At 42.6% G+C, this 17,723-nt stretch overlaps 1 long non-coding RNA gene across 1 annotated transcript in view; it reads right to left on the reverse strand.

Annotated features, from left to right (window-relative positions):
• Positions 1-17,723, reverse strand: part of LOC123349265 — a 151,116-nt gene that overhangs the window by 24,662 nt on the left and 108,731 nt on the right. The window contains exon 3 of the long non-coding RNA XR_006573447.1: positions 13,873-13,993. This is a non-coding gene — a long non-coding RNA (uncharacterized LOC123349265). The remainder of the gene's footprint in view (positions 1-13,872; positions 13,994-17,723) is intronic.

Raw genomic sequence — 17,723 nt, forward strand, 5'->3', positions numbered from 1 at the left:
TCATTAATTTACTCATACTAGAAGAGATAGCACAACAAAGAGAAATAGAGTAGTTATCTGATTTCATTCCCCTGTACAGTTAGGCGGGAAGAGGCCATGCTGGATTCTCTGTAACTTGAAGTTTTTAAATCATGATTTGAGGACTTCAGTAACTCAGCCAGAGGTTAAGAGTCTATTACAGGAGTGGTTGGGTGAGGTTCTGTGGCCTACAATGTGCAGGAGGTCAGATTAGATCAGTGGTTTTCAACTTGGGGTCCACAGACCCTTGGAGGGTCAACTTGGGGTCCACACACTATGTCTAAGGGGTCCATGAAACGTTGTCATTACTATAGAACAGTGGTTTTCAACATGTGGTCTGTGGACCCTTGGGGGTCCACAGACTATGTCTAAGATTTCCAAAGGGATCCACACCATTTAGAATTTGTTAGGGGTCCGCAAAAAGTTGAAAATCACTGGACTAGATGATCATGATGGTCCCTTCTGACCTTAAAGTCCATGAGTCTATGCAGAACATTTTGTTTATGAACACAGGGATGTCCCTTGAATCCTGAGATATCTTGATGAAACTTTCATGGAGGTTTTCCACAGTCCTCTCTTGAAGGTTTCCAGAGATGGCAGCCTCATTTCTCCCTCCCCAGTAGGACACTTTCCCATGCCAGTCAGCATGCACCATTACAGTAAACAGGCTAGAGGCACATGGGTGGCTTCAGAACACCAAGAGCAGCTGTGCTCTCTGTGCATTTGTTACCCTCAGGAATGAGAAATTAGCTAAAATCACTACTGCCTGTGGAAAGTGGTGCCAGTATTCAGTGCTATTACCCTATACTCATAGTTTCATGCAACTGAGCAATCCCCTCCCCATTTCCCCCATCCCTGGCAGGCCATATTCACCAAGGCTGGTGCTGTCAGTGGTGCCATGGCACAAACACACCAAAACAGAAATGTCAATAAGCATGTCTTGTTTAACACTTTAGGGGGGCAAGAGAAGGGAGTTCTGAATCTTAACTTTCACTTTCCATTATTACTACACTGACAATGGTACCCGTGTGTGTTTTATCTATAGCTGCTGCCACTTCACCCTTGAGGGATGCCCCCTACACACCAGCAGAATGCCTGAGCCTGATAAGGAGGAGAAGGAAGAGGTCTTGGGATGACATGCTCAACAAGGTCCCACAAGCCAGTGATGCATCAGACCATGAGCAAAGAGCTTGGAAGATGAATATTGCAGACAGTATGAAGAAGGAAAGAGTGGACAGGCGAAAGGCCAAGGAGTCCCAACAGCAAAAGGAGAGGGAGATGCACCAGGGCATAATGGGGCCTCTCTGGCAGCAACCACAGATATCGCAGACTCTTGTGGACCTACAGGTTCAACAGTCATGGGCTCGCTTCCTTTTACAGTCAAGGGAGATCTCCATTATAGCACCCTCTCAACATTCCACTTGGCAACAGGGGTCACGTCCCTACCACAAAACATTAGGGGACGTTAAGGACAAACACAGCTTCACATACACTGACCTGTGAGAGCCTTGATTGCTGTATTTGTAACTTCTTAAGCTCTGTTCCATAAATGTATTAAGTTTTTATGGTATTCGCTTTTAACTTGCACAGAACTTTTTAAAAGTATTTTCATTACTCAATAAAATTCTATTGTTTGGAAAATTATTCATTTTTATTAGTTCCCAACATATGCTGGAGAATGCCTACCAATACTGAAAAGCACCTACTTACTTGTTATTGTACAGTGTGACAACCCACAGGATCAGTGATAAATACGGTGTAATGATCATAAATGTACAGCAAGCACCACAAAATTAATAGGTGTATTGACAGTGTTATATTCATAGATGTACACCAGGCACCACACAATTCCTAACAGGCCCCCAAACTGCAGGGTCAAGCAGAGCAGTGGTTCTCAAAGCCGGTCCGCTGCTTGTTCAGGGAAAGCCCCTGGTGGGCCGGGCCGGTTTGTTTACCTGCCACGTTCACAGCTCCCACTGGCCGCGGTTCGCCGCTCCAGGCCAATGGGGGCTGCAGGAAGGGCGGCCAGCACATCCCTCGGCCCGCGCCACTTCCCGCGGACAAAAAACAGTTGTCTACCCCTGCTTTGTGACAATGTAACTTGTGTTGGCAAGTCTGTAGCATAGAAATGGCCTGAGAGAGACTGCAGAGAGTGAAGATGCATAAGACTCCTGGGATGATATTCATTTCAAAGTTAAGGAAGAGGAGCGATTCATGCTAGAATAGAAAAAGTCAAACAATTATGAAAATGATTGAAAATCAGTGAGACGAGCTGCAGGAGGCAGCAACTGAGAAGAGGATTTCCAGGAGAAGAGAGTTCAGAGAAAAGAACATAACACAGAGAGAGAGAGAGACACACACACACACACACACACAACAGTGTTGAAAATCCAAAACTTGGTTTATGCAGATCAGCTGAGTTGAAAGAGAAATAGGAAAATCACTGAAATGAAACCAACAAGGGATAAGGGCAATAAAACAGAGTGTGAGAAGGAACAGCCTGCTAATACTTTTGACCTGCACATTCATTGCCACGATGGTTGGGGCAAGATAAAACATTTATAGTTAGAAGCAGGGAACATCAAGGGAGCAGATAATTGTGTAGGGATGGGGTTCCAAATCCGTGGGTTTTTTTCTCCTGGTTGCAATGGGGTGAGTTAAGGACAGAATGACTGATCTATGCAGCTTGTGTCAGCTAAAATCAGATCATTGTGTGTTTAATTCCTTTTCAGGGAGACAGAGACTAGTAAATAATGATGCTATCTGTCCTGTTTTTTAAAAATGTGTCTTGAAAAAATTTCAGCTGCCTACGAAAAGTAGTTTAAAAAGAAATAGTATTGAAAAATATATGAAATATAAATGTAAAACCTGAAGAAATACACCAAACTCTGGGTAGTCTAGAGATGTTCCTGTATTTGTTACCAAAAATTTGTAACCTGTCCTATCACTTTTATATCACGTATTTCTGCATTTTTGTCCATTTTATTTTTAGAAAATAATTTCACCAGAGAAGAACTAAATTGTAAATTAATGTTTATGGCTCCAGTCCTGCAAAGACTTAAATATATGCTTAAATTTATACACACAAGCAGTCTATTGACTTCAATGGTACTACTTAGATGCATAAAGTTAAGTATGTACCAAATCCTTTGGAAGACTGCGGCCTTATTTCTTAACACACATTTTGCAGCCCAACTTTGTCCAAAATAAGTTTTAAGAAAAGGCCTTTAACATAATGTAACTGCTGTACTAGATCAAACTGATTTAGATATCAATTGACAAACAGGACTTTAACTCTTTAAAATCAGTTATTACCAAAAGCTGATACACCTGCAATCCCAAGCAGGCGCTGTGCGGATATCCTAACAACATTTTCTTCTTCTTCCAAAAATATTCCACATATTTTTAATACATAACTGTCTGTAACCCAAAATAACTACTATCAAAAATGGGTTCACCTGTTTAAGTAGTTTGAACAGGTTTCAAATATAAAGCAAAAACCATTTGGCTCCTTTTGCATAGCAACTTGCTATTCTCTCTCATTTATTTTAAGTAAATTATTCAGCAGGGTTGACAAGCATGAATAACACAAGCTACGCTGGGCTTCTCCAAAAGTTCTTACTCTACATGATTAATCATGAGCTTTTTTAAAATTCTGTATTTGTTATCAGTTGTTCTATGCCAGTTTGTGAAGGTCACTAAAATATTGGTGTTTGTTTATTTCCTTTGGTCCATTGTTTTTAATATCCTCTGATAAGCTGGGAAATAAGATCTCTCTCTCTCTTCTGATTTTGTTGTTTTGATGGGAGCACAGTACACATCTACGATGCCTATCTAAACCAACTGCCACAGATAAAATAAAAACTGGTGAACAAAATGACTTACCTTGGCTAACCATTACTTATGTGGTTATATGGCCCTCATCTCCCCAGTATCAGACCACTCTCTATTGCTTAACCTAACCCTGCAACAAAAGCCTAAGAAAATAAAGGCACTATGCAGTACACACTATAAGTCCAACTCTGAGGTCCAGAGTTGAAGAACTCATATAGAATACACCCTTGCACATAGCCCCATTCCTTTTAAACAGGGGGCTATCAGCATAGGAACCATGCTGATCACAGCTGCAGCAGTGTCACGCAGAGAGAGACATGGTGTCTCAGGTAACCAAGTCCCAAAGCATTTAAGGCTTTACATGTCAAAATCAACAGCTTAAACTTAACCTGAAAACTAACTGGGAGCTAGTGAAGATTGCTAGTGAAGTTAGCAGAGAATGTTCTCTGTGTGATGCATCACTTAATAAACAAGCAGACACATTCTGCACTAATTTACATAGCCATATCTGCTCCTCCTGCAGACAGATTTTGAGAAGAAATCTATCACTTGTTTAGCTCCAAACCAAAGCTGATCACACTCTTCCTGGAACATCTCTTGAGGTGTGTCTATACTGCAGCTGGGAATGTGCCTAGCAGCCCAAGTAGACAGACATGCATCAGCTTGAACAGAACTAGTATGTTAAAAATAGCAGTGTTGATATTGTGGCACAGGTGGTGGCACATTTGGACCCAACTTGGACTGAAGGGATCAGGCAGGATTGTGCTTGGGCAGTTAGCCCATGCCACTGCCCGTGCCACAGCGTCCACCCTGCTATTTTGAGCACAATAGTTCGAGCAGAGCTAGCGCCTGTCTGTCTGCTCAGGCGGGGGGCACACTCCTAGCTGCAGTGTAGACATAACCTTGTTTAGTGAAAACACTGCACATGTCTGGAGCTCACTTTGAAGATGCTGCAGCAATAATGTGCTGTGATAATGCCATCCCCTCCATATTTTAGCACCCACTAAATGTAAAAGCTGACAAAGTTGTGGGAGCCCCTTAAAAGTAAAAAGCAGCCCCACGATGTAAGAAACAGAAAAGCAGCACAATTCAGCCATGTGTGAATTCAGTATGATTTTCAAAACTTAAAGCAGGATTATCCACAAGGAGATAATGGGCTGATATTTAGCAATGCTGACCCCCCACAACTCCTGCTGAACCTACTGGGAGCTGTGGGCGTTCAACATCTCTGAAAATAAGGTTCTACATAGGGTGCCACATGTACATGTACATATACATGAAGAGCTACATACCAGATAGCCTGATTTTATAGGGACAGTCCCAATTTTTGGGTCTTTTTCTTATATAGCCTCCTATAACCCCCCCACCCCCTGTCCCGATTTTTCACATTTGCTGTCTGGTCACTCTAGAGCTTCAACATCAAACCTGGGACCAAGCTCCAGCTGCAGCATATTTTAAGCATGTTTCCATTTTGAGCACAGTACACATCTACCAGGCCGATACATTCCAATACGCTAACCTGGACTTCAACCAACATCCTCAAGTAGCTCCCAAACTCCTCATAATACTCAAACTCCTCTAGGCCTTCCCCCACACTCTGTACTTCACATTCTTTCCTGGCATCACCCAATGAAAGAGTTTTATACGGGACAGGGAAAGAGGGCATGGGGAAAGGGCTCCATCACCACCACAACTTTGCACAAGACTGAGCCAACAGATGCTCACCAGTGGTCAATCATGGCACCAGTCATTAAAGCCAGGCTCTCCAATATGGGTAGAAAAAATGCTGGCTCCAAATCAATAAGCACAAGAGAAACATGCAGAATAAGGAGCCATAGTACATGCAGAACTGCACATAGCAGTACAGTACACAAAGGGCCTGTTCTCCTGAGATGATGAGTACCCACAACTCCTCAAAATATACAGTGGCCAAAATATAAAATTTGGTCGCCTCAAGTTAGATGCCTAAATATAGATATACGCACCTAAATAAGGGCCTGATCCTACTACCATTGACATCATTGGCAAAACTCTCATTGACTTTACTGCGGCAGGCTTGGGCCATAAGTGACGTGATTTGTAGGTGTCTAAGTGTGGATTGACAGTCAGTGAACATCTTTAGGCATCTCCATTTGAAAATACTGGCCAACCCCCATAAGAAGCTACAGCATAATAATGTTTCAGAGAAGCTCTTACCCTTTACAGCTCTTTCCAGAGACTGTCCTTGACTTTAGTCCTTCAAGTGTTATTCCTAATTAGTATGATGGAGAATTTAGAGACACAGGGGCAAAAGGCTGTGGCAGAAAAGTGACTTGTAAATGAGCACTAATTATTTTCCCTCTCTCTCCCCTCATCTCAGTCTGCAGCAGCATCTTATAGAACAGGTTGAATTTTTTTTTAAAAATCCTAAAAGGAAAACACAGTAGCTGCCAGTGCCAATCTGGCACCCACTGGGATTTCTGCCTTTGCCAAAACCTTTCATTAGTGCTGCTAGAGCAAAGTGTGAGGAGCATGCTGCTGCTGCAGCTGCTGCTGTATTTGTTGCGTCCCGTAAAGGTGAGGCTCCTCCAACCTGCTGATGCACATCCACCTTAGTAAACTGCTTTGAGACTGATGGACTGAAAAAACTACATAGCTGGCCAAATGTTATTGCAAACTGTAAACTGACACAAATCTGAGGTTAACGTAGATTAATAGCCGTGTATTCAGTGTTTGGGGATTCTTTGGGTGGTCACTTAAAACAAGAGATTGCCTAAGTTCTTATTAGTATTTTTATACAGAAATTAGAGTAATTTTCATTATTATCAAAGTGAAGCTGCCAGTGGAAACTTTAAATGACACAAATACAAGAGCCCACGACATGTCTATGCTAAAAGGTAAATGCAGAAAACTAAACTGTTTGCACTCAGGGTGAGCTGAGTCCCCCTAGAGTGTATCATGCACTGATAAGGACAGAGATACTGCTCAAATGCCAAAGCAGCAGCCAACACTGTTCCGTCCAGCAATGCTATTTAGAACAAAGGACACATCATTTGGTCATAAGGCCAGGGAGCAAAAGGGGCCACACTTACATGGTGTGAGGCAGCGCTATGAACAGACAATTGTTAATTGTAAGAAGTAGTCCAAATCCAGAAGTGTGCGTGATAATACTACCAAGCCAACACAAGTATAATCGCAATGGGGATGTGCACTCACAGAGTAAGTTTGACAAAGACGGGTGATGAGCTGCAGGTGAGAAGTAGCAATAACATCTATGGCCATTGGAGGCACCACTAGTAACAATCAGGGCTCTGCAAATTATGTGTTAGGGAAGCAAGCAGAAACGGCCAACGATTGCTACAGGATTCATTCTGTGAGTACAGTTCTTCATCCTGTAGCTTATCACATCAGGTGGAGAGACCAACCTTCCCAGCATTCATATTGTAACATGGACATCGTGTTGGGCTCTTATTGTATTTGTGTCACATTTACCACTGGTGGCTTTGTTTTTATATAAGATCCCCGATTTTCAGAGGTGCTGAGCATGTGCTGTTCCCATTGACTTCACTTGGAGTTGTAAGTGCTCAGCAGCTCTGAAAATCAGGCCCTACACCTTTCTCTAAACAGGATTTGAGAAAAGCTATTATGTAAATATTAGTAACTTGACTATTGATTTACACTCTGTCCAACAAAGTATCTATTTAGTGTCACAGAAAACTCTGTCATTACTCAAATCAAAATTGAAATGGTGAATACCAGCTGACTTGCAGAAAAACGTATCCTGGAAATTCTTTAACCACACAACTCCTTTTCAACTTAAAAAAAGGGAGAGAGAGAGAGAGAATGAGTACATTGTCTTCTAAAGTGACATCCATAGAAAATGCTGAGAACTAGTCTCAACAAAATAACACCAAAATTCACAGAGTCTTGAATGGAGCATAGAATTTACATGTTAGATAATATAGTTTGTGTTGGGATATTCAATTATCATTATTGTCCTTTTCAACCAATGCCCTATTTTCTTTCAGAAAAGAAACATGCTGAAAGCATTTGGCAGATAGTACAATAATTTAGGTAAAGGACATCTAATCTAAATTTTTAGTGGGTAATTGGCAAATTGGAAATCCATGAAAAGAAAGTAATTTTTATTAACCACTGATAGTTTACTGGGAGGTATTTCTCTGGCTTCCAGCTGTTGCACATAGTACATATGCATAAAATACTCAGTCTAAATGAGTTAAACCCTTTTTATCATATGAAACTCCCAGCTATGCTGAAGATTAGAGATCAGCTGCATGAATGAATTCAGAAAGAGATGCCTATTTGGTTGATCTGAATTCAAAAGAACACACTTTTTGATCTGGGCATATTGTAGTGAGAAAACTGCTGCTTCCATAAAACTCAAACCAAATAAATGTAGATATGAATCTTTGTTTATTAGGGGCGGTAAAACATAGTTTAACATGCTGTTTTTGCCCAAAATGGAATTAGTCTCAGATAGTGCTGGATATACTTTATAGCAGATTTTATGGAATAATATTGTTCACAGCTTCAGAAAGTCATCCAAAAAATCTCATTTTGTTAGCTAGCATGAGATACAGAGGAGAACGGGCCAGACTGTGTATAGCCTCATGTGGTTACCTGACAGAGAAGTAAAAGGCTATTTCCCACAATCCCTTGCAAAACTTACCTAGGAGCCTTGCACAATCCTGGCACACAGGACTCTGATGATATGTCTACACTGCAATTAAACAGCCCCACGAGTCCAAGCCTGACAAGCCCAAGTCAGCAAGCACAGGCCAGCCATGGGTATCTAAATGCAATGTAGATATACCCTGATCATCTAATACCATTGATGGTCTAGATTCCACAAAGGGGTTCGTATAGTTGCTGCTGCTGCAGACCTTTAGGGGATATTGGGGCAGATTCATCGCTGCAACAGTGCTAGGGTTGCACAGGGACAGAAGGCAGGCACAGCTTGTTCCTCTTTTACGATGGCCCCCTGTAGGCCATGACATGGGCAACTCCAAGGTGGGAGAGCAGCATGGTCACAGTATTCATACATCCTGGTGACTCTGTACCTCTGCAATGGCCTCTATCTACTAAAGACTGCATAATAGCTTAAGCATCCTATCCCCTCCCAACCCTTAGTTCTCCACTGTTTCCCTCTCCCCAGTTTAGATAGTGAGTGGTGCCATGATTAATTTGTATACTTCTCAATTCACAGCTAGTACTACATTTTGGGGGGTTTTCCTATGATCTCAGGCTCTAACTTCTCGATAATCACACATGATGTAACCTTCTTACTTTATTCATTATGTACCACTGGGAAAATGTAAATTACAAAATCAGCTTTGTCTCTCACACTTCTCTTAAGTTATGATGGTAGTATTAATATGTTCATAATGGCAATATCACTAAGATTATACTGACACCATTAAATAGGTTGCAGACAAAATGTTTTCAGCTCACTTGCAGAGCTGTGATTCTGTTAAATCAATTTTGCTCAAACAAACAGAGCCAAAGAAAAGATCCAAGAAGGCGGGGGGGAGAAAAGAAAAGAAAAATGTTCTGTTATGGCCAGATGCAGGTGGCTGGTTGTAGAGCTGTTACATCAGACCAAAACTGGCACCCTCTCTCAGGCAGGCAGGAACAAACGCCTGCCTCCAGAGAAGTTCAGTCTGGCTGGTAGCTGTAGAGCTGGAGGCAGAGTCAGTTTAACAGGCAAAGGTTCCATCTCACTGTCAACAGCAGAATCAGCTGGGGCAGCATCAGACAAGGACCACATCCAAGATAGCTAAGATCCATTGTCAAATCCCAAGTGACACCAAAGCCTGAGGCATAGTTGGCTGGACACCCATTAGACCCACAGCATAAAGCAAAAAATAAGAGCAAAGAAAAGGGACAAGACTAGAGCTGCAAAGACAACTGCTCAATTTTAAGGAGGATTTTGAGATTTCAAATTTGGTTTTGTTCAGATTTGAAACAAAAACCAAAATTTTTGAAATTCTCTATGAAAAAATTCTGAAAAAAAAATCTGTTTGAAAAAAATGAAATATTTCATTTCAATAATTGTGAAAGTTTTCATGTCAAGAATGTAAAAATATTTTATGCAGTGTTGGTCCGATATTAGAGAGACATGTGCATGAGGTAACACCTATTAGACCAGACTTAAGAAGATCTCGGCGTAGCTCAAAAGCTTGTCTCTTTCACTAACAGATGTTGGTCCAATAAAAGATATTACCTCACCCATGTTGTGTCTCTAAAATGTTTTGTATCGATTAAAGTAAAAATGAAACACCTGACCATTTTTGACCTGGAAAAGGAAGTCCACTAGTAGTCATTTAGCTTGCAATTTTCAGTGCATCATTTCATCAGGGTAGGAAAGGGGTTGAAGAGAAGGTAGAAGAAGAGTAGGACTGACCTAAAAAAATTGGCTAGGATGGATGATGGGAAGGTCAGGTGGGCGTGAGGGCAAGAGGAGGTGGAGGACAGAGCCCTCACCTGGTCCCAATACCACTCCAATATATGGTAGCACTTTTCAGTGTTTGCAGAGCAGAAAAATATGGCTTCCTCTGCAGCATGGGGCACAGGTCACTTGCTGGAGGATTCTCTGCAGTTTGAGGTCTTCAAACCATGATTTGAGGACTTCAATAACTCAGACATAGGTTAGGGGTTTGTTACAGGAGCGGGTGGGTGAGATTCTGTGGCCTGCATTGTGCAGGAGGTCAGACTATATGATCATAATGGTCCCTTCTGACATTAAAGTCTATGAGTCTATGACTGGGAAGGGTGGTCCCAATATATTCATTGGGGGAGGGAGTCTGGGACCAGTGCTCTCTGGTGCTACCTAAGAAGGTGGTACCTAGAGGTGATAGGGATGACCCGGAGCCCCCTACCAGAGCTGCCTGCCCTGTACTGGCCACTGAGGGTCATACAACATTGGGCTGGCTCTTCAGCCCCACACTCCCTTGTGGGCCCAGATGCAGCTGCCAACACCTTATGTGGGTCCTGTCCTGTAGGAATGGGACTGGGCATGGCGCATCTGCAAGTCACAAGGGAGAGGCAACTGAGGTGCTCTCCTCAGTGTGGCAGGAGTGGGAGGAGCTGCACGTTCTGTCTGAGGTGCTGTGGGAGTGGGCAGCTGCAGCTCAGGAAAGGGCAAGAGGCCCAGGAGTGCATCCACACCACCTTTCAGAAAGAGTGTGAGGGGTTCCTGAAGTGGCAAGCCAAGGCTACAGCCCTGCAGATTAGCCAGGCTGTCCCATGGGACGAGTCTTCCACGGTCCCACCCACTCCTCCATGACTGCATGCAGTTTGTCTAAGATGTTCCGGGAGACATGATCTTCTTCAATTCCAAACATGCAAAGCATGGTATGCCACCAAGTGAGAGTATAAATGTTGCCATATTGGTCTTGCTGCTGCTGCTGCTCACCATAACAGTCAAGTAGTCAGCTGTCTGACCACTGGTCCACATGGCAGTACTCAGGTACACCCTCCCACCTTTTAGTTAGCCAAGACTCCCAGAGCAGCACAGAAGATCTGATCTTTTTTACAAAATAGGAGTGTCTAGACATTTGCCACCTGAGGATAGCTGTAGCTATGATGCACTTGAAGACCTCACCTTCCAGGTGAGAGAAAGGAAACCTGTCCATAGTTAGCATCCATACATTTTGTGTCCAATTTCATGGCAATAAGGTGCTTGTGATCAGTGTGCAGTAACTGGAGTTGCACCACTAACCTCCTCCTCCTTCTCACTACTAACACCACCTCTGCATCTAACTGATTGATCATGCCTCAGGGCATATTCCTCTCCCAGAGGAGCCATCTGCCTCAGGCAAAATGGATTCTGTCTGTAGCAACCTGCATGGAACTTAGAGGGAGGAGCAAAAGTTGCAGGAGGGAAAAGTTTAGAGACAGCACTAGAAAGTCATCTGTGTGCACATGGCTTGAAGAGTAGCTGCAATTACAACATCTCTGTAAATTTTTAGTTCTCTTACTAAAGAGTCTGTTTAGATTTAAAAGCATGGAGTCTGTTCATGTTATTACCCAGTATATGGTACATGAAACATTGCCAGTTACTGTTTGCCAGGACAGGATTCTCGTTCAGAATTTTCTCCAGTCACTTCCTGGGATTCATGGTGCAGAATTCATGCAACAGATTCTCCACTGAGCAAACTCAAGCCTCTAGAAGTGGTCTTCCTTTTTCCCGCCATCCTAAACTGTTCCATGAGGATTCCCACTTTTGAGCTGCCTTGCATTGCGGGTTTGCTACTTCCACTGATAGCTCTGAGACAGGGTCTCAGTGAGGGATGGTGCAAACTCTTTGTTGCTTGTCCTAGCACCAGCATCAGAAACATTTTTCCCCTCAGACAACTGCTACTTTAAAGTCCCTCTTTTCAGCTTGAAGAATGGGGGTAGAGGCAGCCTTCACAAGGTGAAATAAATCAGTGAATCATTGCTGCCTCACACAGCAGTGGTAGCCAGCAGCACAAGCTAGGAGGGTGATACAGACAATACCTGCTATATGCTGCTGGAATCCTGTCCTAATAGTCCGACTCCTCAGCCTGTTTCTTTCAGCAGAGAATAAGATGCTGCATCAGTGGATCTGCAGCTTCAGACAAACCAAATAAACACTCAGTCAGCCTGCAGCAGGTCACTGTGTGGTGGGCAAACTTAATCAATCCAATTCAATGGTCACTCATCCAATGAAAAAGCACACCGAGCAATATGTGACAAGAGTGACTGACACTACATTGAAATGGAATTTTCCCTGCAACAAGTCAAAATGGAATGGGAAACTCTTAAAGAAAGTCAGAATGAAACAAAACAATAAAGTCAAAGTGAAATAAAATATTCAATGTTTTTATTTTGCTTCATTTCAAATTGTCTTAGTCAAAATCAAAACAGGTCTGCAAAACACTTATATTTAATTGAAATGGCAAATTCCAATGAAAAAAATATGGTGGTAAATTTTTTCTAACCAGCTATTGACAACACAAGTTGACAGAAAGTCAAGTCTGTTGGGTGCTATAACTCTCCCTCATCCATGTTTTGTCACTGGTCATTATGGCAATCATGAAAATTCCAAGAGTCCTTTCACCCCAAACCCACACAAACGTTAGGATCTTGATTTCTTTGGGAAATGTTTAAGCTTTGTAGAGTCAAGGCACACCTTATCTGTAAACAATCTGTGCACCTATCAGTAGATGTCCTCATTCCCAAAACAAGTCCAAATAGGCAGGGGCGGCTCTATGTATTTTGCCACCCCAAGCATGGCAGTCAGGCGGCTTTCGGCGGCTTGCCTGCCGGAGGTCTGCCGGTCCCGTGCCTTCGGCGTACCCGCTGCCAAATTGCCGCCGAAGCCACGGGACCAGCAGACCTCCTGCAGGCATGCTGCCGAATGCTGCCTGACTGCCACCCTCATGGCAACTGGCAGGCAGCCCCCTATGGCTTGCTGCCCCAGGCACATGCTTGGTGCACTGGTGCCTGGAGCCGCCCCTGCAAATAGGTCATGCTCTCTCAGCATGATTCAAATCAAGAAAGTAAGGCCACTCCTTGATTCCAAGTAAAACTGCCCACTGTCTTAGGCTTCAAACCATTACACTCATTCCTAAAGGCAGACTCTAGTGAGATGGATTCAATTGCCATGACAGTGGCCTTACATTCAGATGCTTGCTTTATATGAACATAGGATTTTTACTGCAACCAACATTTGTATATATATTATTCAGAAGATAATTGAGGAGCATCAAGCACTCCGATCTTACAATTATAAAATTCTAGGTGAAGGCCACTGAGCTGAAAGTCAGTGGAATAAATACTTAATCTAGAGGCATGCAAAATATTAGGAAGTTTTGTTCCTATTGATCTGTCCACTATTCTAGTCTGTTCTAATCAGTTCTTCCGTCTTATATCATACCTTATTCCCATCAATCCATTAGTGCAGTCTAAAAGAAATATGTAAGTACAGGGGTTTTAATTGCATTGTATACATTTACATTAAAAGTTCACAAGAGATCTTTCAATCTTGATTTGTACCTTGAACATATTGCCTCTTTCATTACTGTGCAGCCAGCAGCCCACAGAAGGCTGGAACTATTTATTATTGTTCGATCCTGTACACACACAGCATACACAGCCCAGTAAGATTAGTCTGACTCTGAAAAAAAGAGAGAGATTTATAATGAAGTTGCTCTGAAGGGCTAAGGTTTGTTAAATTAATAAGCAAAGTTGCAAACCAGGACTGCTCAACAGTAGATACGAGAATATTTTTACATATCCGTGTCCTCCTAGGATGTCACAGTTATCACTAGCTGCACATCATAGCTATTCAGAACTTCCTGGAGACAGGATAGAGCATAGATCTTCCTGCTCCAATGCCCCCTACTCTTTAAGCTAAAAGACAATTAGGTAGTAGAAAGAAAACCAGTTAACAGTTCTGATTCTATCCAGTACAGACAAGTGTTACACATAGACACTACTCACTTCATTGTAATATCACATACGCAAAAAACAATGTAGTGGTGTAACTGACAAATAAGAAATTCACACAGTGAAGATGTTATTGGCCTCGTAGTTTAATTGATGTATATTATTCTACACGGATTTAGATACCCCTTTTGCAAGTCTCTAGGTGCACTGCAGAGCTGCTTTAACTTTGTATTTCCTGGTTTTCAAACATTTACGTTCAGGCACTTGCCACATACTGAAAAAGCATGAGGACTTCTGGAAATTTTCTAAATCTTTAAATAAGAAACAATACACAGCAGAATTCTCTGATAAGTGCAATGATTCCCTCCCAAATCTTTACCACACTTCTGCCACACCAAGGATTCTATCACTGATCAGAAGGACTTCACTGGATGTCTGCAGTAAATCAGACCTCAATCAATATCAGACTCACTCTCTTCCTTAGCAAAGATTTTGCATTAAGCCAAACAGAAGTAAGGTGCATGGTGTAAGACAAAAGTACTGTCTTTATAGTGTGAATTCCAGTCTCTTTGCAGCTCAGTTAAGACCAGCTAATTCATTTCACTAGAATATCCTTGGAATCTGAACTATAGCCTTCAAGCTGAAAAACATACTTTCTACAGGAGCAACAAACTCTCTAAGCCATTTATCACAATAATCAAAGGCTGGAAATAGATTTAGGAAGAAGTTCTCTAGATTAAAAACAAATCAATGATAATTTGATTTAGATGATTAATTTCTGCACATATAGTCATTCTCCAAGAGTTAAGGCTGAAACTAAATGATGTAATATGATTAAAATATCACTGTAATGAATGTGGAATCAATACAAATTTCTTTAGATATATATATAATTCTAATACATTTATTATCACAATAATTTCACTAGTAACTGCTACTCATAGCAAAAATAAGCAAAGGCAGAGATATTTGTCACTGAGACACTTGGCTTTGATAGCCTCCATTTCCATGTGTTGACCTTAAAAAATGAAAGCATTTTCAAAAAAACTCGGTGTGACACTTCCCAGTGGTACCGGGGGTTGTGAGATACCTCACTACCACCCACCCTTAGCATGAAGAAGCCTTATCTGTGCCTGTCAGGGGTCAGCTCCCCAACCCTACCAGCCACGGGCAATATAAGCACTGCTCTCCAGGCCTAATCAGGCCCTGCTCTCTTTCTACAGATTAGCGAGAGGCACATTCCAGCGCTCATTCTGAGCATCCCCTGGAGTGACCAGCCCCTGGTCCACTAGTCACACACAATTCACAGACCCACTGCTCCCAAAATAGCTGTACGCACCCACTTACCAGTTTCTCTTCAGATCACCGCTCTGTTTAACACACAGCATTTAAATACATTTATATTGAAAACATGTGAAAGTTTATTTAACAAAGTACAGCGAATCAAGTAAAAAATATTGGAAACAAACAGTTACATGTAAAATAAAGGCATAGCCTGTCTTCTAGAGCATATAATTAATTAACAAGATACTGTCTTGTCTAATTAAGTTTAACTCACCCAAAGTCTTTGCAGGTGTTTTCCAGCTAGGCTGGCTGGGACCCGCCTTTCATAAGATAAAACTGCTCACTGCCTGTCTCCTTGGTGAAGGGTGAAGCTTTGCAGCCTAAGTTAAACCCCCAACAATCCATTGTTTTAACTCAAACTGGATTCTTCCCCACGCCCCACTAGTTGTTTTTCCCCCCATGTGCTCCTTCTGGTCGATTTTACAATATCTTGATAAGTGTTCAGCTCAGACTGTAGATAGGCCACATCAGAACATAAGAACGGCCATACTGGGTCAGACCAAAGGTCCATCTTGCCCAGTATCCTGTGTTCTGACAGTGGCCAATGCCAGCAGGGGTGGCTCTAGCCATCTCGCCGCCCCAAGCATGGCGGCACACCGCGGGGGGCGCTCTGCCAGTCGCCGGTCCCGCAGCTCCGGTGGACCTCCCGCAGACGTGCCTGCGGAGGGTCCGCTGGTCCCATGGCTCCGGTGGACCTCCCGTAGATGTGCCTGCAGAGGATCCGCTGGTCCCGTGGCTCCAGGGGACCTCCCGCAGGCGTGCCTGCAGATGCTCCACCGAAGCCGCGGGACCAGCGGACCCTCCGCAGGTACACCTGTGGGAGGTCCATCAGAGCCGACTGCCGCCCTCCCGGCGACCGGCACAGCACCCCCCGCGGCATGCTGCCCCAAGCACGCGCTTGGCGTGCTGGGGCCTGGAGCCGCCCCTGAATGCCAGGTGCCCGCAGGAGATGAACAGAACGGGTAATCATCAAAAGATCCATCCCCTGCCACCCATTTCCAGCTTCTGGCAAACAGAGGCTAGGGACACCATCCCTGCCCATCCTGGCTAATAACCATTGATGGACCTAGCCTTTCTGAACTTATCTAGTTCTTTTTTTAACCCCATTATAGCTTTGGCCTTCACAACATCCCCTGGCAATGAGTTCCACAGGTTGAGAGTGTGTTATGTGAAAAAATACTTCCTTTTGCTTGTTTTAAACCTGCTACCTATTAATTTTATTTGGTGACCCATAGTTTTTGTGTTATGAGAAGGAGTAAATAACACTTACTTATTTATTTTCCCCACACTAGTCATGATTTTATAGACCTCTATCATAAACTCCCTTAGTCGGCTCTTTTCCAAGATGAAAAGTCCCAATCTTATTAATCTCTCCTCATATGGAAGCTGTTCCATACTTCTAATCATTTTTTGTCCTTTTCTGAATCTTTTCCAAGTCCAATATATCTATCTTTTTTGAGATGGGGCAACCACATCTGCACTCAGTATTCTAGATGTGGGCATACCATGGATTTATATAGAGACAATATGATATTTTCTGTTTTATTATCTATCCCTTTCTGAATTATTCCCAACGTTCTGTTAGCTTTTTTGACTGCTGCTTCACATTGAGTGGATGTTTTCAGAGAACTATCCACAGTGATGCCAAAATCTCTCTCTTGAATGGTAACAGCTAATTTAGACTCCATCATTTTATATGTATAGTTGAGATTATGTTGTCCAACATGCATTACTTTGCATTTATCAACATTGAATTTCATCTGCTATTTTGTTGCCCAGTCACCCAGTTTTGTGAGATCCCTTTGAAGGTCTTTGCAGTCTGCTTTGGACTTAACTATCTTGAGGAGTTTTGTATCACCACTACCATTGTGAAACGGACAACATACAGAATGACCAGCCACAGAGAGAGAAGAATGTCTTCCTTCCTATCTGACAGGAGCATGTTTATCATCTTGTGCTGACCTGCCTTAAGTTACATACCTTAAGAACATAATTTTCCTTACAGAAACATAACTTCTTATATCTTACTCATACATACATTTTGCAGTGACTATGATGACCAGTAAGCTACTGGCTCTTGGTAGAGATCTTACAAGCCACCCTTTGGTGAATTA

This window comes from Mauremys mutica, chromosome 14 (assembly GCF_020497125.1).
Source record: "Mauremys mutica isolate MM-2020 ecotype Southern chromosome 14, ASM2049712v1, whole genome shotgun sequence".
NCBI classification, from domain to species: domain Eukaryota; kingdom Metazoa; phylum Chordata; order Testudines; family Geoemydidae; genus Mauremys; species Mauremys mutica.